The 15,142-nt window shown below is 38.9% G+C and overlaps 1 long non-coding RNA gene across 1 annotated transcript; it reads right to left on the bottom strand.

Moving 5' to 3' along the window:
* Positions 1–1,197: 1,197 nt before the first annotated feature.
* Positions 1,198–14,740, bottom strand: LOC138763264 (uncharacterized). The gene is made up of 3 exons (XR_011357459.1): positions 14,675–14,740; positions 8,036–8,128; positions 1,198–1,312 (listed from the first exon to the last, which is right to left on the bottom strand). It is a non-coding gene; the product is annotated as an uncharacterized lncRNA (long non-coding RNA).
* Between the last annotated feature and the right edge of the window lie 402 nt (positions 14,741–15,142).

The following is a 15,142-nucleotide window of genomic DNA, read 5'->3' on the forward strand; positions in this document are numbered from 1 at the left end:
TTGATATTCAGTGGTCAGATTGTGTTGCAGTGTTGTGCCAAAGTACATGAATTCTGAAAGGTAGAGATTGATATGCCTAAGAATAAAAGTACCATTCTTTTCAGATTTAATGAGTGCAGCAAATGTGCAGGGAAATTGATCAAGTGAAGTAGAAAAACTGAGCTGGCTGATCTTGTGGAGTCAGCACAAAACATTTAAAGGAGCAACATGACCAGAAACAGGAGTCCCGGAGAAAGGGGAGAGAAAAGGGCCTTTCATCCTGAAGGAAGCGCATGATTAAAGCAGTGGGCATGAATTGAAGGTGACAGAAATTGAAGGCAAAAGTGTTGCGAGGACAATCTTCATTGATGTGGGATCATATCAGAATAGAAATAAGGCCTATTTTCAAGAACAATTGTTTGGCATCAGCGAGAGATATGGTGGGAGAGAATATCAGAAAAGAAAGATGCAGGAAGGAATTAGTATCCTAGAATTGTGGAAGCTTATTTTCTTTGATAGCTGTAAGAAAATAGACATTAGACAGTAAATTGTTAACACAGTGTTCTGTTTCAACACCATTACAAACAGCCTGTGCAGACAATATTAAGTGAAATTACCATCAGATCTTGCAGAATACATGTTTTTTGTTTAAACATCAACAATAATCAATCATCTCTTCATGTCTCAGAAGAGGATGAGATAGAGCACACTGAGAAACTTCACAAATTCCCAGGTTTCCACAGAAACAGCTACCTTGATAATTTGGTAAGCCTGCACAAAGGAATAGAGACATTTTCAGGACTAATTCAAATCAAATAATTGAATGGCTTGAGACTCGACTGAATCATTGGGAGTTTTTTTTTTGGCCTAATTTTCCTGAGATGAAGCACCTAATTTCAGAGGCCAGATTATACCCGGCATCTCCTTTTATCTCAAACTGGGCACTAGACATTTGCCATTATAATGTTCATTTGTTTTATATTGCTCTTTTATCATGATTCTTGGGTTATTACACACAGGAAAAGGAGCAGTACTTTTACAGAATTAGTGGCAGGTTTTAGAAAATGAAGTCAGGTGCTTGTTTTTGACCTATTTTTCCAGCCTTTTTATAGCTAAATGAGAAAATCATTTTCATCTTGTCCATTTATTTGTCATTTGACAAAGTATCATGTTTTGGACTAATATCTTGCATCTTACCATATTAACTCTTACATCAATTATTATGAAGATTTATCTATTTTACTCTTGAATATTGCTGAGGATTCCAACTTGTGTGTTTTCTGAATTCCATGCCTGGTTTTATTTCCTGGTTCATAATAATGACTGGATTCGGCTGCAGAAGTAATGGTAAAATAATGGTAATTCCAAAATTGTCAGGAGTAAATAAAACAGATTATTCATGTATCCAGGGATGTACAGTTAAATAAGTTACTTTATTTTTGCTGATCTAGTTAACATACGTTTTGTTCCAATGGAATTGATCCAAGAGATTCCACATTGAAAGACACAGATAATGAGTACGGTACTTATAGCACAGAAACTAACTAAGTACACAAGTCTGAGTAAAAGCTTGTCCATTCAATGGTGTTCTTTTAACAGAGGTACAATATATCTTCATTACTGATGGCAAATTTTTGCTTTTAAAATTATCTTTGACAGAGTGAACTGTCTTTCAGATTTCAGTTCAATCCATAGATGTGTAAAAATTAAGAAAAAAACGAATACATTGACAAATCTTTTCTGCTTTTATTGTCTTCATCTACTTTACTTTGAGATGAGAGCTCCATTATGTTACATATTCTGAGTTAAGATCACAGAGAATTCAGAAAGAAGTTCTTTGCCAAAAGAATGGTGAGAATATGGAACTTGCTCCATGAGGGCGAAAAGAAAAGAAGGTTGCACTGATAGGTTAGCTGTGGAAAGCTAGGAGGAGACTGAATTGGAGCAGCACACATGCTGATGTGGACTAGTTTAATTGAACTGCCTGCTTGTGTGCTATATATCCGACGTAATCCCCTGAGAATGTTCCACATAATAGTTCATTAAGACTTTAAAAATCTGATTTGCTTGGAAATTCCCCCATTGGACAACATCCACAGTGGAGGCAGTATACTCAGTTTGAATTCCAATAACTGTCACTACTAGTACAAAAGATTACAGAAAATGTATGAGCAAATGAATGCCCAATGACTGGCGACTGTAAAGTACACACTATTGATTAAATTATCCATATATAGTAAAATCCCTGTTATCCAGAATTAAAGCAACCAGCAACAAAATAGCGGAAAATAAATAGGTAAAAAACACAAAAGTTTAAAATTGGCGCCACCTAGTGGTTAGTTCTCCAATCATGCCACACACAATCTCAAGCAACTACCAATTCCCATATGTTAAAGTAAATTCTGTGTCAAGGACACAATAAGACAACAGAACTCATAGGAACAGTTCAACACTTTTCTTTTACTTTATAAAGTAATTGGGTTCTTTCTTACAAGCAAAGCCGTTGTAAGTAACAATGGGGCTTCACTACAACAAAGTCTACCTGGTGCTCCGAGGCTGACTTCCTCGGTACATTATCTGGCAACTACTTTTTTTTAATATATAAAACTGTCATTTACACAATTCATCAAGTGCGGGATTAAAGTAATATGTGAAGTCAGCTACGTTGTCCCACAGTCCTTATCTGAGGATGTTTTTCAAGAAAGGTAAATTATGTCAGGACAGACATTCCATCCCACTGTCTTTATCAATGGTTGTTTATCAGAATGACCCCTGTGAACTATATCCAGTTCAAACGTCTTATCTCCCTACAGTTCCTGACCTGAAAGTTTTCTCTGAAGCAGTTTCTCCTCCTCTACCTCCATCAACTTGGCGCTCACCCGCATATCCTCCAACACCTGTGCATTTACTCTGGATCCCTCCACCCCATGTGCAACAAGGACAGGACTCCTCTTGGCTTCACCTACCACCCCACCAGCCTGCACATCCAACACATCCTCTTCCACGATTTCCACCATGACTCCATCACTGGAGTCCCCTCTCCTCCCCTCTCCGCCTTCTGTGGGGTCCGCTCCATCCGTCACTCCCTTGTTCTCTCTTCCCTCCCCACTAATCATCCCCTTGGGATCTTTGTGACTGCAGGAGATGCTCCACTTGCATCACACCAGGACCATCATCACCATTCAGAGCCCCAAATAACCCTTGTGAATCTGCAGGGGTCATCTACTGTATCTGATGCTTCCTTTGTGGTCCCTCTACATCGGATACTCTGGAGACAGACTGGGAGATCACTTTGTTGAGCACCTTGACTCTGTCAGCTGCAATAGTGTGGATCTCTTAGTGGCCACCCATTTCAATTCTCCATCCCATTCCTTTGCGGACAGATCTGTCGATGGTCTCATGCACTGCCAGACTGAGATTACCCACAAATTGGAGGTACAACACCTCATCTTCTGAGTGGGAACCTTCAGTCACAATCTCAGAGGATCTTTGCTGGACCCAACACACCAATATCATTGTGAAGAAAGCAAGTCAGTGCCTCTACTTCTCAGGAGTTTGTAGAGGCTTGGTATGATACAAGAAACCCTGGCAAATTTCTACAAGGTGTGAGGAAAAATGTGCTGACCAGCTGCATCACTGTCTGATATGGAAACGCCAATACTCCTGTGGTGATATATTTCCTCCATTGTATATAGTTATCATTATCGGTTGTATATATGGAGCTGGCCCACCCAAGGATAACTCATACTCTATGATTCCTCCCCCATGGTCCTCGGCCATAAAGGTCGAGCCACCTTTCCCTTGCCACCATTCCTATCCTAGGATCCAAGCCAGCAAGGTACTTCAGTGTATTAAAGCCTATTGTTTCCTCAGTTTGTCTCTGTAGTTACTGGTAGTGCCCTACACCTCTGAGCATAAAGCCCTCTAAAAGGTAGAGGACACAGTCCAGGACATCGCAGGCAAAATCCTCCCCATTATGGAGTACTTCTATAGGGAACACTGCTGTCGGAGGACAGCAGCAATCGTCAAAGACTCACACCGCCCAGTACACACTCTGTTCTTGCTGTTGCCATCAAGAAAGAAGCATAGGTGCCACAAGACTCATACTACAAGGTTCAGGAACAGCTGCTACCCCTCCACCATCAGACTGCTCAACAACAAACTCAATCAGGGACTAATGTAACAATCCTTACTTGTGCATTTTATTGATTTTATTTTGTTTTCCCTGTATTGCACAATCAGTTTGTTTACATTCATTATCTGTCACATTTCTTTTATTTGTTTACATGTTTACGCTGTGTACAGTTTATTTTTTTGCACTACCAATTAGTGGTAATTCTGTCATTCCCACAGTAAAATGGAATCTCAAGTTTGTATCTGATGTCATGTATGCACTCTGACAATAAATCTGAAATCTAAATCTGAAATCCAATCAGATGGCATTAATATTGACTTTGGCTTTCGTTAAATTTCCCCCACTTCACTTCTTCCCCATCACTTTCCCCCAGCTCTCCCTTTCCTTTTCATCTCCATTCGCACAAACATGATCATTTTTTATCTTGTTGCATTGGGAAGGGTGGTAGCTGTCATGTGACAGCACCACTCCCTACCTAGACTGAGGATACACCAGCAGTCAATCAAGGTTTAGTTCCACCCCACCCATTAGTTCATCCCTTGCTGTTGGCTCCATGAAAATTACCAAGACTGCACTCCAGGCACAGAGCAATCGGTCCCTGCTAACGAGCTGGGCGGAAAGGTGCCATGTGTTGTTTGCCTTCTCTTTCTATTATCATTCTAGGCCAAGAAATGTGGAAGGGTGCTGGAGAAACTGTTGGTAAGATGTGCACTGTTAAGGGGGTTGTGAGTGTTTAATTAATGTCCCTGAGTCAAGGGCTGGTGGGGTATTGTAGTGCTTTTTTTTTTATCATTTTATGTACCAGTTCATTGTATGTGTGAATTTTGCTTCTATGCTATTTTCCCCTTGTTCATTATTAATTGTCTGCTATTTCTTTCCTATGGCAGCTGCAGTTGGTGTTTGTGTGGGTGTGGGTGTTAGTGTGGCATCAGTTACCATTTCTCACACTTGCCTTCTATAAATAAAATCCTTCCCTACCCAAACTGTGTTCATAGTCCTTCCATTTGAGACCTCACAAACCTGTTTCCTCACTCACAACACTTGTCCCTTATCTTTATCAAACTAACCCTTTTGCTGGTCTGGATTCCTCTCCCAGCCAACTTTGTCTGAATTCAAAAACTTTGAGATTCCCTGATTTTGGCTTATTTTGCATATTCCCTGAAGGACTCAACTCCAAAATGTTGGCAATATTTTTGTTATTTTTACATGGAAATAAAAGAAGAATTCTGTTTATAAAAAAAAAAAAAAATCCATACTTTCCTCCAGCAGTGGTTGATTACACAGCATTTTTACACTGCCTTACTGTATTGTGGATTTGTCAGAAAGTGAGCGTCGTATTCATTAGCCCTGTTTCTTATAGCTTGCCTCTGGTCAATTTACACTGCAGCCACTGTAAAAATGTGTAGAGCTCTTGGTGGAAAAGTTACAGCATGAAATTTAGGAATATAAATTCTGTCGGGACATTTTTACACTGCAGTGGAGCAGAAAATTTGGTCTGCTTCTCAGCAACTGTGTAAAAGTGCCTTTGTCTCCGATGGACGATGAGAAAGGTCAGCTGAGTTCCTCCAGTTTGTACAACAACCTGCATACTTTTCTGTTTCACCCTGTTAAACATTTGTCAACCATTATTTTAATTGTGAGATTCAAAGATTCCATTCATAATGTGTAATCAGTTCCTGCTACCTCACTACAGATAACATGTACTTAACCATACCAATGTGAAGATAAATATTCAAATGTCTTTTCTCACTGGATCCATGTTATTTACAAGAATCAGGGAAATCCCAGCTGTAAGAATACTTGAGGGGGAACTGGGCCAAATACTCTTGTTTCCACTTTGCCTCATAGGTGCTGGATACCAGGGGTTTCTCTGCGTTGCTTTTAATCCAAGAGATTCTTTGATGTCAGATTTTGCAAGATCAAATTTGTCACCATTTGGACTGGACAGTGGCTACTTCTACCAATGCAATCACAGGCTGATTCATGGACAGGTTTACCCATTAATGGTAGTAAGGGACTACTTTTGATCTGCCACAATGAAATAGTTATTACCAATTTCATATCCACGCCAGGCTTGTGTGCAATGAACAATCCTATGGATAGTTTTACACTATAACTTTGCTGATAAGCAACATATTTTCTGCAAACCTCTGTGTAGTGACAAGTAATACAAAATATCTATTGCAATTTTCAGCAGTAGTAAAGTGCATTCGATAAGGACTAAGATAGAATATTTAGGAGTTAATTGGATAAAAGAAGGTAAAATAAACTCCATCTGTGGATAGAGAAGCAAAGTTAACATTTTGAGTCTATGAATTGTCGTTGGAACTGGGAAAGGCACAAATAATTGAATGAACAAAACCAGAAGAAATAGGAAGAAAATGCTAACATGAAAGGATTTCATGACAGCTTAGACAGTGAATGGAACGATAGCAAGGGGGAAGGATACCTGGACAGGTAGGAGGAGTGTGGGGGAATAGAGAACACTGGCAGAGATGGTGGAGTGAGTCATTGGAGTAACTAGATTAATTTATTGATGGTAGAACCAAAGCAGGTGTATTTATACAGCAGAATGAGGGAATATGCATGTTATCAAACCCTTCTGCCTAATTATTGATTGCAACAACAGGAGTATGGAAGGACATCAGGAACTATGATTTTACAGCTCCAAAAGAAGTTTCTGCCAAGGTTCCCTTGTAGCCCATGCAGGCATCGCAACCTATCAGGAAAATAAGGCTGGTAATATTAAATAATGGCATGCCTCGAGTAGCTTTCATCATCCTGCAGTTCTTTTGACTCCTGTTGAGCTTTAGGCCCTTGGGTTCTTGCTCTCCTTCCTATTCTTGCTCTTGCGCCATCTGCTGCCTGGTGCTTGGCAGTCAGCTTGCAATAAACCTGCTTGTAATAAACTTCATGGGTGGACATTTCTTTGTACATGCTGTGACATTTTTGTTTCAGAAATTATGCTGGAGAAATGGACATTGCCTGATAAAGTGCAGTTTTAGTAATGAGAGGAGGAAACTCCTATATCCTAAATAGACAAAACCCTTGGATGAGCTTTTCTATAAATTCATCTTCCAACATCTTTAGAAATTATATGAAAGAATAAACTGATAAAATCTTAGTGCAAACAGCATCTAAATTCTCTGTTGGAAATACCCAGACTTGCATCTCTCCACACTGCTTCTGTTCTAACTTTCCTCTGACCTGACAGAGTTTTGGCTTAAAATGGTGACCATTTGTTTTCTTCTACTAATGCAGTTCGACCCACAGAGTTCCCCCAGCAGATTGTATTTGGCAGTATCTGCAGTCCGTCTGGTGTGCCTAGATACTTTGCTTCCTTTGTTGACTTTTGGTTGTATCTCAGAAGTATTGGACACTAATCTAGACAGACATGTAAAATTTCACACCAGCAAAACTTGAAATAAAGTTGGTGGTGGCAAAACTTAAGTTTCTGCTGTAATGTGTTAAAATTCAAATGCTTGGATGTTCTTTGCACAGCAGGTATTCAGGTGATAATGTACTGGTAATTATTGATACAGATGGAATTGTTGATGCTTGTAAAACTGACAGATTGATGCACCCACTGGAAATATTTAATTATTTTCAAAGTATTGCTATATTGGAATACTGGGATACCAGATGTTAGTTGTGCAGCAGGGTTTAAATCATTTTGTATGCAAGGAGAACATGAAAAGGACTCCTTTATGCTGCTTTGAAGATTTTTATTTAATTTTCATATTCTGCTGCAGGCTGATAGCACTCCACTGGTCTGATACAGTCAGAAATTGGAATTTTAGGAGAGGGTAGCTTTTGTTTCTCTTGAAAGTTCTTGGGCAATATTTTAAATACAATATTCACTAAAACATAACTTTAAAATAATTGGAAATAATACTAAGGGCAACTTAAAATAGTTGTCACCTCATGTCTTTATGTTGTCATGTGCAATACGATGTTACAGATAATCTTCCACTTTATTGCCTTGAGTAAAACAGGAATGTATTGTCCCAATGTCTATTAAAAATGCACAAGAACATGTAAATTGATGGTTTACAATTATTTTTACATACAATACTTACATGTATAATGAAAGGCTTAATTAGTAGAACATAATGGTTTATTATTCATGGCACTTTAATCATATTTTGCTTACTTGAAACAAAAGAATACTTTTTTGCTTTCCCTTGGAGTATGAGAAAATAATTATTTCCTATTTCAGCATGAGGACAATATTTTGTTGAATTAATATTACTGATTACTGGAAGAGCAACTCATTCAATAATAACACATTGATGAAAGTAGTAAAACAGGATATGACTCTGAACCCACACTGAAAGGTTCTGACGTACACAGATCTTGATTCTGCTCTTGCATTGTAACTGCACAGTGTGACAATTCCAAGCATTATCAATACTTCAGGTGTAACTTCCCAATATTAGTGATGATTTTTTTTTTGTCCTTTTACTATCAACCATTCATTGTATTTCTTCTATTCTTGTGGGGGTACACCACCGGCCTACTGCAGGGGGCAACCTCTGTACCTGCAGGAGTGTAAGGGGACAGGACAACAGCTGGCCGGCTGTCAGTCGGCCTGAAGGGATCAAGCCCCACCCGGTCAGGTGTCAATCATCCTCCGAGATGTAAGCCTGCGCCGGCCTCCCGAGGCCTCACTCAGAGTTGCTGCAGCCATAGCCAGCTGGCTCTCTGGAAGTCTTTGTGGATTAAAGCCTGTTGTACAATCTTTATCTTTGTGTGTCTGAGTCTGGCTAACAGTTCACCACAATTCTGTAAAGTCAAAACCTACTTACCACTAGTAAAATTTATTAACCCATTTAACTTTTTTTCTGGAACAGAAGTACACTTGTCTTATCTGTTTGCTGATTTGCAATTAGGTACTGAAATTCAAATATTTTTCTGCAATAGAAAGTGGAGCAATTTGCTTTGCATTAAGGGCTCAGCCCAAAATATTGGTTCTGTATTTTTACCTTTGCTGTATAAAGGACAATGTTTGACCTGATGAGTTTCTCCAGCTTTGTGTGTATTTACTTAAACCACAGTGTCTATGGATTTTTGTGTTTCTTTGCTTTGCAACCTGGTGGAATGTTTTTTAATTTATAATTATTGTCACTGGTACACAAAATTGTTTTATTAGCAGAAGAATGTGTAGAAGCTTGGGAATTGAAGGCCACTTGATAACTTTCTGTTCCTTTCTTTATTATAATGAATAAGCTTTCAACAGAACAGTAATAAATCTATTGTCTTTGGCATTTCTCTACCACTTATTGCTCAAGTCCCTGACCAAGCTGGAACCTATGCTGTTACCCTTTCTCAGCTCAAGGCCTCCTACCATTCAGCAGTTCCAGTGAGCCAAAAAAGCAGAGGCCATCCATTGATAGGCTGGAAGGTTCCAAGCTCTGAAAGACAGAGCAAGGGAGCGGCTGGATCAGCAAACAGGGATGTTGGAAGGTTGGAACCTCTACTGATTATTCCAACTAAAATGCCAGAGATTAGATGATCTGCCACCTGAAAGCTCAACGATAATTACACAGCACTGCATTTTATTAACCATCTTTAAAACAGGATAAGAATAAAACTCAAGGTTTAAAAGAACTCCAAAAAAAACCAATTAATTTGTCTTCATTTGCTAATGTGTATCTTGTCTCCACTTGGTACAAATCAGAATTAGAGATGGTACAATATATAATTTAACTAATTGAATTAAATTAGATTCACTTTATTTGCCTTTCAAATTTTTTATCACAATTGCTTGTTATACAGGGAAACAGATCATTTAAAAATTTTCTTTTTAAAAAAAAACATCTACTGGGGACCTGTATTAATGATTACTTGTATTTTGCTGGGATAATAATTTCCTTCAATCATCAAAAAATGACCTTAGAATCCACATTACTTATTCATTAAATAAAATCTTTAATATTTTTGGACTACATTGGTGTGCAATATTCAGTTGGGGAGATCACACTACTGAATACTTTAATCATATTGCTTTTGTGTGTCATGAGCCAAACATGATCCCAAGCCCACAGAACAATAAATCAGTAATAGAATTTTAAAATGTTATTTTCGTACCATCACAGTTTAGTCATCTATCCTCATTCAGGTGCCATCAGAAGATTACAGTTATATAGGATTTCACTCACTGCATTTGAAAGCTGAGAAAGCACCTAATTATTTGCAAGCCATCTGGCTGTGTATACAAATTTACTGCAATTGCTCTGTAATTTTCATTTAAATTGAAGAGAAAACCTATTTCTAAAGTCGGAAGGCTTCCCTAATACAGGGAAACAATTCAAATGACACTGTTGAGAATGCAAGCTTTGATGAATGTAATATTTTTAGAAATGAAATTATACTGTATAAAGTTTTTGATCAATATAAAATGAATTCCTGTGAAGATTTGTATGTCATTTGTATGCAATTTTAGTTCATTTTATTGATCTGAAAATGAATCTGTGTAACAACGTTCTTCTGCCATCAAGTTTTTTTTATAACTGTACTTTGAATATACTTAACTAGGCTGCCAGAACAATACAGTACTAAGGAAATACCTGTACATCAATTTAAAATATTGATTTCTAACTTTAAATTTAGGTGTTAAATCCAAATGCTCTTCAGTGTCTTAAATGGATGCAAACAAATCTTGGAGTTGTACTTTGTGAAAGAGCAAAGAAGTTGGCTTGATTGATCCTGAAAGGGTCCAATTGTTGATGGCTTCATACTGGTTTTAAATGGCCTGTTAAAAGAGCTGATGGTGTTTTATTTCAAATCCTCCAACTGTGGGTCTGGACCAAAAATGACGGTGCCTGTGTTTGGTAGCAGTCACGAGAGGTTGCAGACTCCAGGGGAGCAGTGGACTGGCGCAGGGCCCCAGTAACATGAAAGGAAAAAGCAGAGACGATGACCCCCAAAAGCCGTGTCAATGGTAGCGGACTAGCAGGAGAATCTGCAACTGAGGAACACACAGGCAGTGAGCTTTGGTGACTTGCGGCTGAGGAACTCACACAGGCTGTGGGTTGCTGGCGACTTGAGATCAAAGGTCTCATGCCAAGCTGTGGCTGATGGAAGCAGCCTCATGTGAACCAGGCATCAACTGAGATTCAAGAGGCTGCTGAAGACGAGAAGGGTTCCCGAAGGACGTCATCATGTGTAAGAATTTGGATCTGGGCTTGGGTTGCTGATAGTTTCAACTGAACTTGAGTCTTGTGCAACTGCAGGAGCACTGGAGGCAAATCCATGGACACTCAATGCCTCCAAAGGGACTCTTTTGTTTCTCTTTCTCTCTTACTGTAAGGGTGTGTCAGGCAAAACTAATGGTGAGTCTTTGTCTGCCTTAGAGGCAGAAAGTAATTTTGTGTAATATTGCATGTTCTTTGCTATTAAAATGACCTTTGAAATAGACAATAGAGAGATGAATCCTCATACAACTGATGATTGTTGCCATTTTATACACTCAAGGTGCTGCTCATAATGAGATCAGTGAACCCCAAGCTGGAGTGCCAGAAAGGGGACAGTTGAATATGTGGTATCTCAAGGTGAAATTATATTCATCCTGGTGTTTGCTCAAAATTAACATTTTATTTTTAGTTTTCTTTGTTGTTATCTCATTGTCTAAATCCAGTCTTTATTTCATTCTGTCTTTATATTTAATTTAACTAAATCACTGTTTCCTTTGGCTCTGCTTCTCTTCAGTTTTATTAACTATTGGAGTGGGCATAACAGAAGTTCCCAGTTGTCCTGATCTGTTCACAACAAAATATCAGTTTGCAATTTGTAGAGCAGAAAGAAAATATCTTGAAGGCTGATGAAAACAAATGATTTCACTGTGAGATCAACCATCCAACAATTCTGGGCAGTGTTTTCCTGAGGTCAGAGGAACAAATTGTATTAAGGATGGTACTATTGTGCATCTATTGGGAGTGGGATATGGGGCACAATTTCCCAAATATGAGAGAAGAGCCAATGGAATGAAAATGGACAAAGTGGAACTATTTTCCATGCGAGTATTGAACCCATTTTTTTTGGGGGGGGGAGCAAATACCATCAGGAACACCATTAACAGTCAAAATATTTAAAAACAAATATGCTGCAGAGATGATTAATGTTTTCCAACACAGTTAGTGAAAAGGGTAAGAGAAAAGATTGAAACCCAAAAGTCTGCACACATTGTGATTGAAGTAAAAACATAAATGCTGGATGAGGGAAAGATACTGTATATAACTGATATTTCAGGCCTGAGCCCTTCTTCAAGGTGAGAGCAAAAAAACAAGCAGGCCCTTGAATAAAATGGCTGGGGGAGAAGGGAAGAAAGGGCAGGGGGAGCACAGGCTGACAAAAGGTGATGATTAGACATAGGAAAAATGAGAATTGATTGCGGAGGGAGTGAATGCAGAGCTGGAGGAAAGGGGAAGAGAGACAGCAAGTGGAAAGGAGAAGTAGGGATAGAAGGGGAGAGATGGGTGGGGGCTAAAAAGCTAGAGAAGTCCATGTTAATGCTATCTAGTTGGAGGGTTCCAGATGGAATATAAGGATTTGTTCCTCCAATTTATGGGTGCTCTCAGTTTGGCAGTGCATGAGACCATGGACAAACGTGTTGGCTTGAGAATGGAGCAGGAAATCTAAATGGGTTGCTACTGGGAAATCCATGCTATTATAGCAGACAGACTTGAGGTGATGAATGAAGCGATCTCCCAGTCTGTATCCAGCCTCTCTGATGTAGAGGAGACCATAATTGGGGCACCGAATGTAGTAAATGATCCCTGCAGATTCACAATTGAAGTGTTGCTTCTCTTGGAAGGACTGTTGAGGCCCTGAATGGTGGTGAGGGAGGAGCTGTGGGCACAAGTAGAGCACCTGCTGTGATCAGAGGGGTAGATGCCAAGGGGGTAATTTGTATTCCTCCAAGGGAGGAATAGACAAGGGAGTGATCCTTGTGGAAGGCAGAGGAGAGAGGAAGATTTGTCTAGTCTTGGAATCATGTTCCAGGTAGCATAAATGTGGAGGGTGATAATTTGGATGTGGAGACTAATGGGATGGTAGGTGCGAACAAGGGGAATCCAGTCCTTGATGCTCAGAGCTGCAGAGGGAGACGAGGCAGAAGTGTGGGTAATAGAAGATATGCAGGTGAGGGCCAAGTAGAAGAAAGTTGCATATTTTGAAGAAGGAGGACATCTCAGATAATCTCGCATGAAAAGCTTTATATTGGGAGCAGATGCGATGGAAACAGAAGAATTGCAAAAAAAATTGGATATTTACAGGGGACAGGGTTTGAAGAGGTGAAGTTGAGGTAGCTGTGGGAGTTAGGAGGTGATATGGAGATAGAGAGATTGAGAAAGGGGAGTATTGCTAGAAACAGACCAAGTGAAGATGCCAGTAAGGAAAAATGCATAACTGGAGTTTCAGGTTTGAGCCCTTTATCAAGGTATGGAAAAATGTTGACAGGCATCCAAGCAAAATAGTAAGTGGGGGGAGGTGTGGTCGCAAAGGCAGGAGGTGATAGGTGAAGGGAGGGAAGGGACAGCAGAGATCGAGGGAAGGTGGGATGGCCAGGGGAAGGGAGGAAGGAGAAAGGAAACAGGAAGGGAAAAGAAAGAAGAGAGCTGGTTTGCAGAAACTGGAAAGGTCGATATTAATGCCATCTGATTGGAGAGTACCCAGATGGAAAATCAGGTGAAATTATTAATGATTAAAACCTTAGTAATTTTCTTTTTAAAGTTAAATTAATTTTATTCCATACTTGGGTGCTACAGATTTCATTTCAACTATAGAGTTTGTAATTCCTGGTATAAGGATTCAATAGTAAATTGATCAGTCTCTCAGGTTATGATCATTACCGGTTGATGAAGCACAGACATTCTTAAATTAGTGTTTAGGAATTGGCACGTACACAGACATATTGATTTAGAACATCATGGACATTAGTCCAAATGTTTGTGTATAGGGGATAATTATGAATTAAACAAATACTATTAATTCAAATTGACATCCCCAAATTAAAGCACATGACCAAAATTTGGTTCATATAATCAAGTAATTTGTTTGAATTTTTTCTTTTGTTTTGGACTTTAAAAAAAATCTTCTTTACACCAAGAAGCCCCATAGCACCTTTTTTTAACTTTCTGAAATAATTATTTTCTATTATCTATTCCTTAAGTTTGGTTCCTTTCTCACATTCAGTTTTAATTTGATTTTATCCTCAACTTTCAAAAAATCAGATTTTCTTTCTCCACCAATGATCATTATCACTTTCATTTCATTCTACTTTTTCATCTGAGTTCCCAGACTCTATTTTCCCTCACAGCCTTTCTCCCATCTTAACTCCACTTGTGAAATCCTGTGGATTTGCATCAGGTCTCATCCATTATCCAAAAAATAGGTCGTATGACAAGTCATTAAACAAGACCAGAGCACCCAACACCTTACATAGATACCAAATGAAATATTAGCTGCCGTGAGCATATTGATTTTGTGCCTCATCCTGTCTCAACATCGATACATCATTCCAGAAAGAATTCTGCTTTGGATAAACCTTGTATAGCTCACCATTGTAACACTAGCCAACACCTATTTTAATGATGTAATTCTTCAGCTTCTGATGTATTTCTGTGACTGACCTTTGGCCAGATCACACGTGTCATAATCATTGCAAATATATTTTGAAAGACTACTGTTATGGGATGTATATTAATATATCTTTTAAAGAGAAATTGTAAGGGTTGAGTGTAAGTCACCACAAACAAACAGATACTTACACATATCATTTAAAATGCAAGATCTTTTCTGAAAGAAACACTTCATGTCCACAATCTTCACAAGTAGGTGTTAATTGGACTGATGCTGTGGAGTAAATAGACTATTGTCTTTAAAGCAACAGATGCCCAGACAGAAACTGAGACTGATTCTGGTACTGGCAATCTGGTTACAAGTTTGCCGTTCTAAGAGGGATCATGTGGTTCTGCAAACAGAGAGAAAAGACAAAACAAAATTTCTCTAAGGGAGAGAACAGAGTTC

This window comes from Narcine bancroftii, chromosome 5 (genome assembly GCF_036971445.1).
Source record: "Narcine bancroftii isolate sNarBan1 chromosome 5, sNarBan1.hap1, whole genome shotgun sequence".
Taxonomy (NCBI): Eukaryota; Metazoa; Chordata; class Chondrichthyes; order Torpediniformes; family Narcinidae; genus Narcine; species Narcine bancroftii.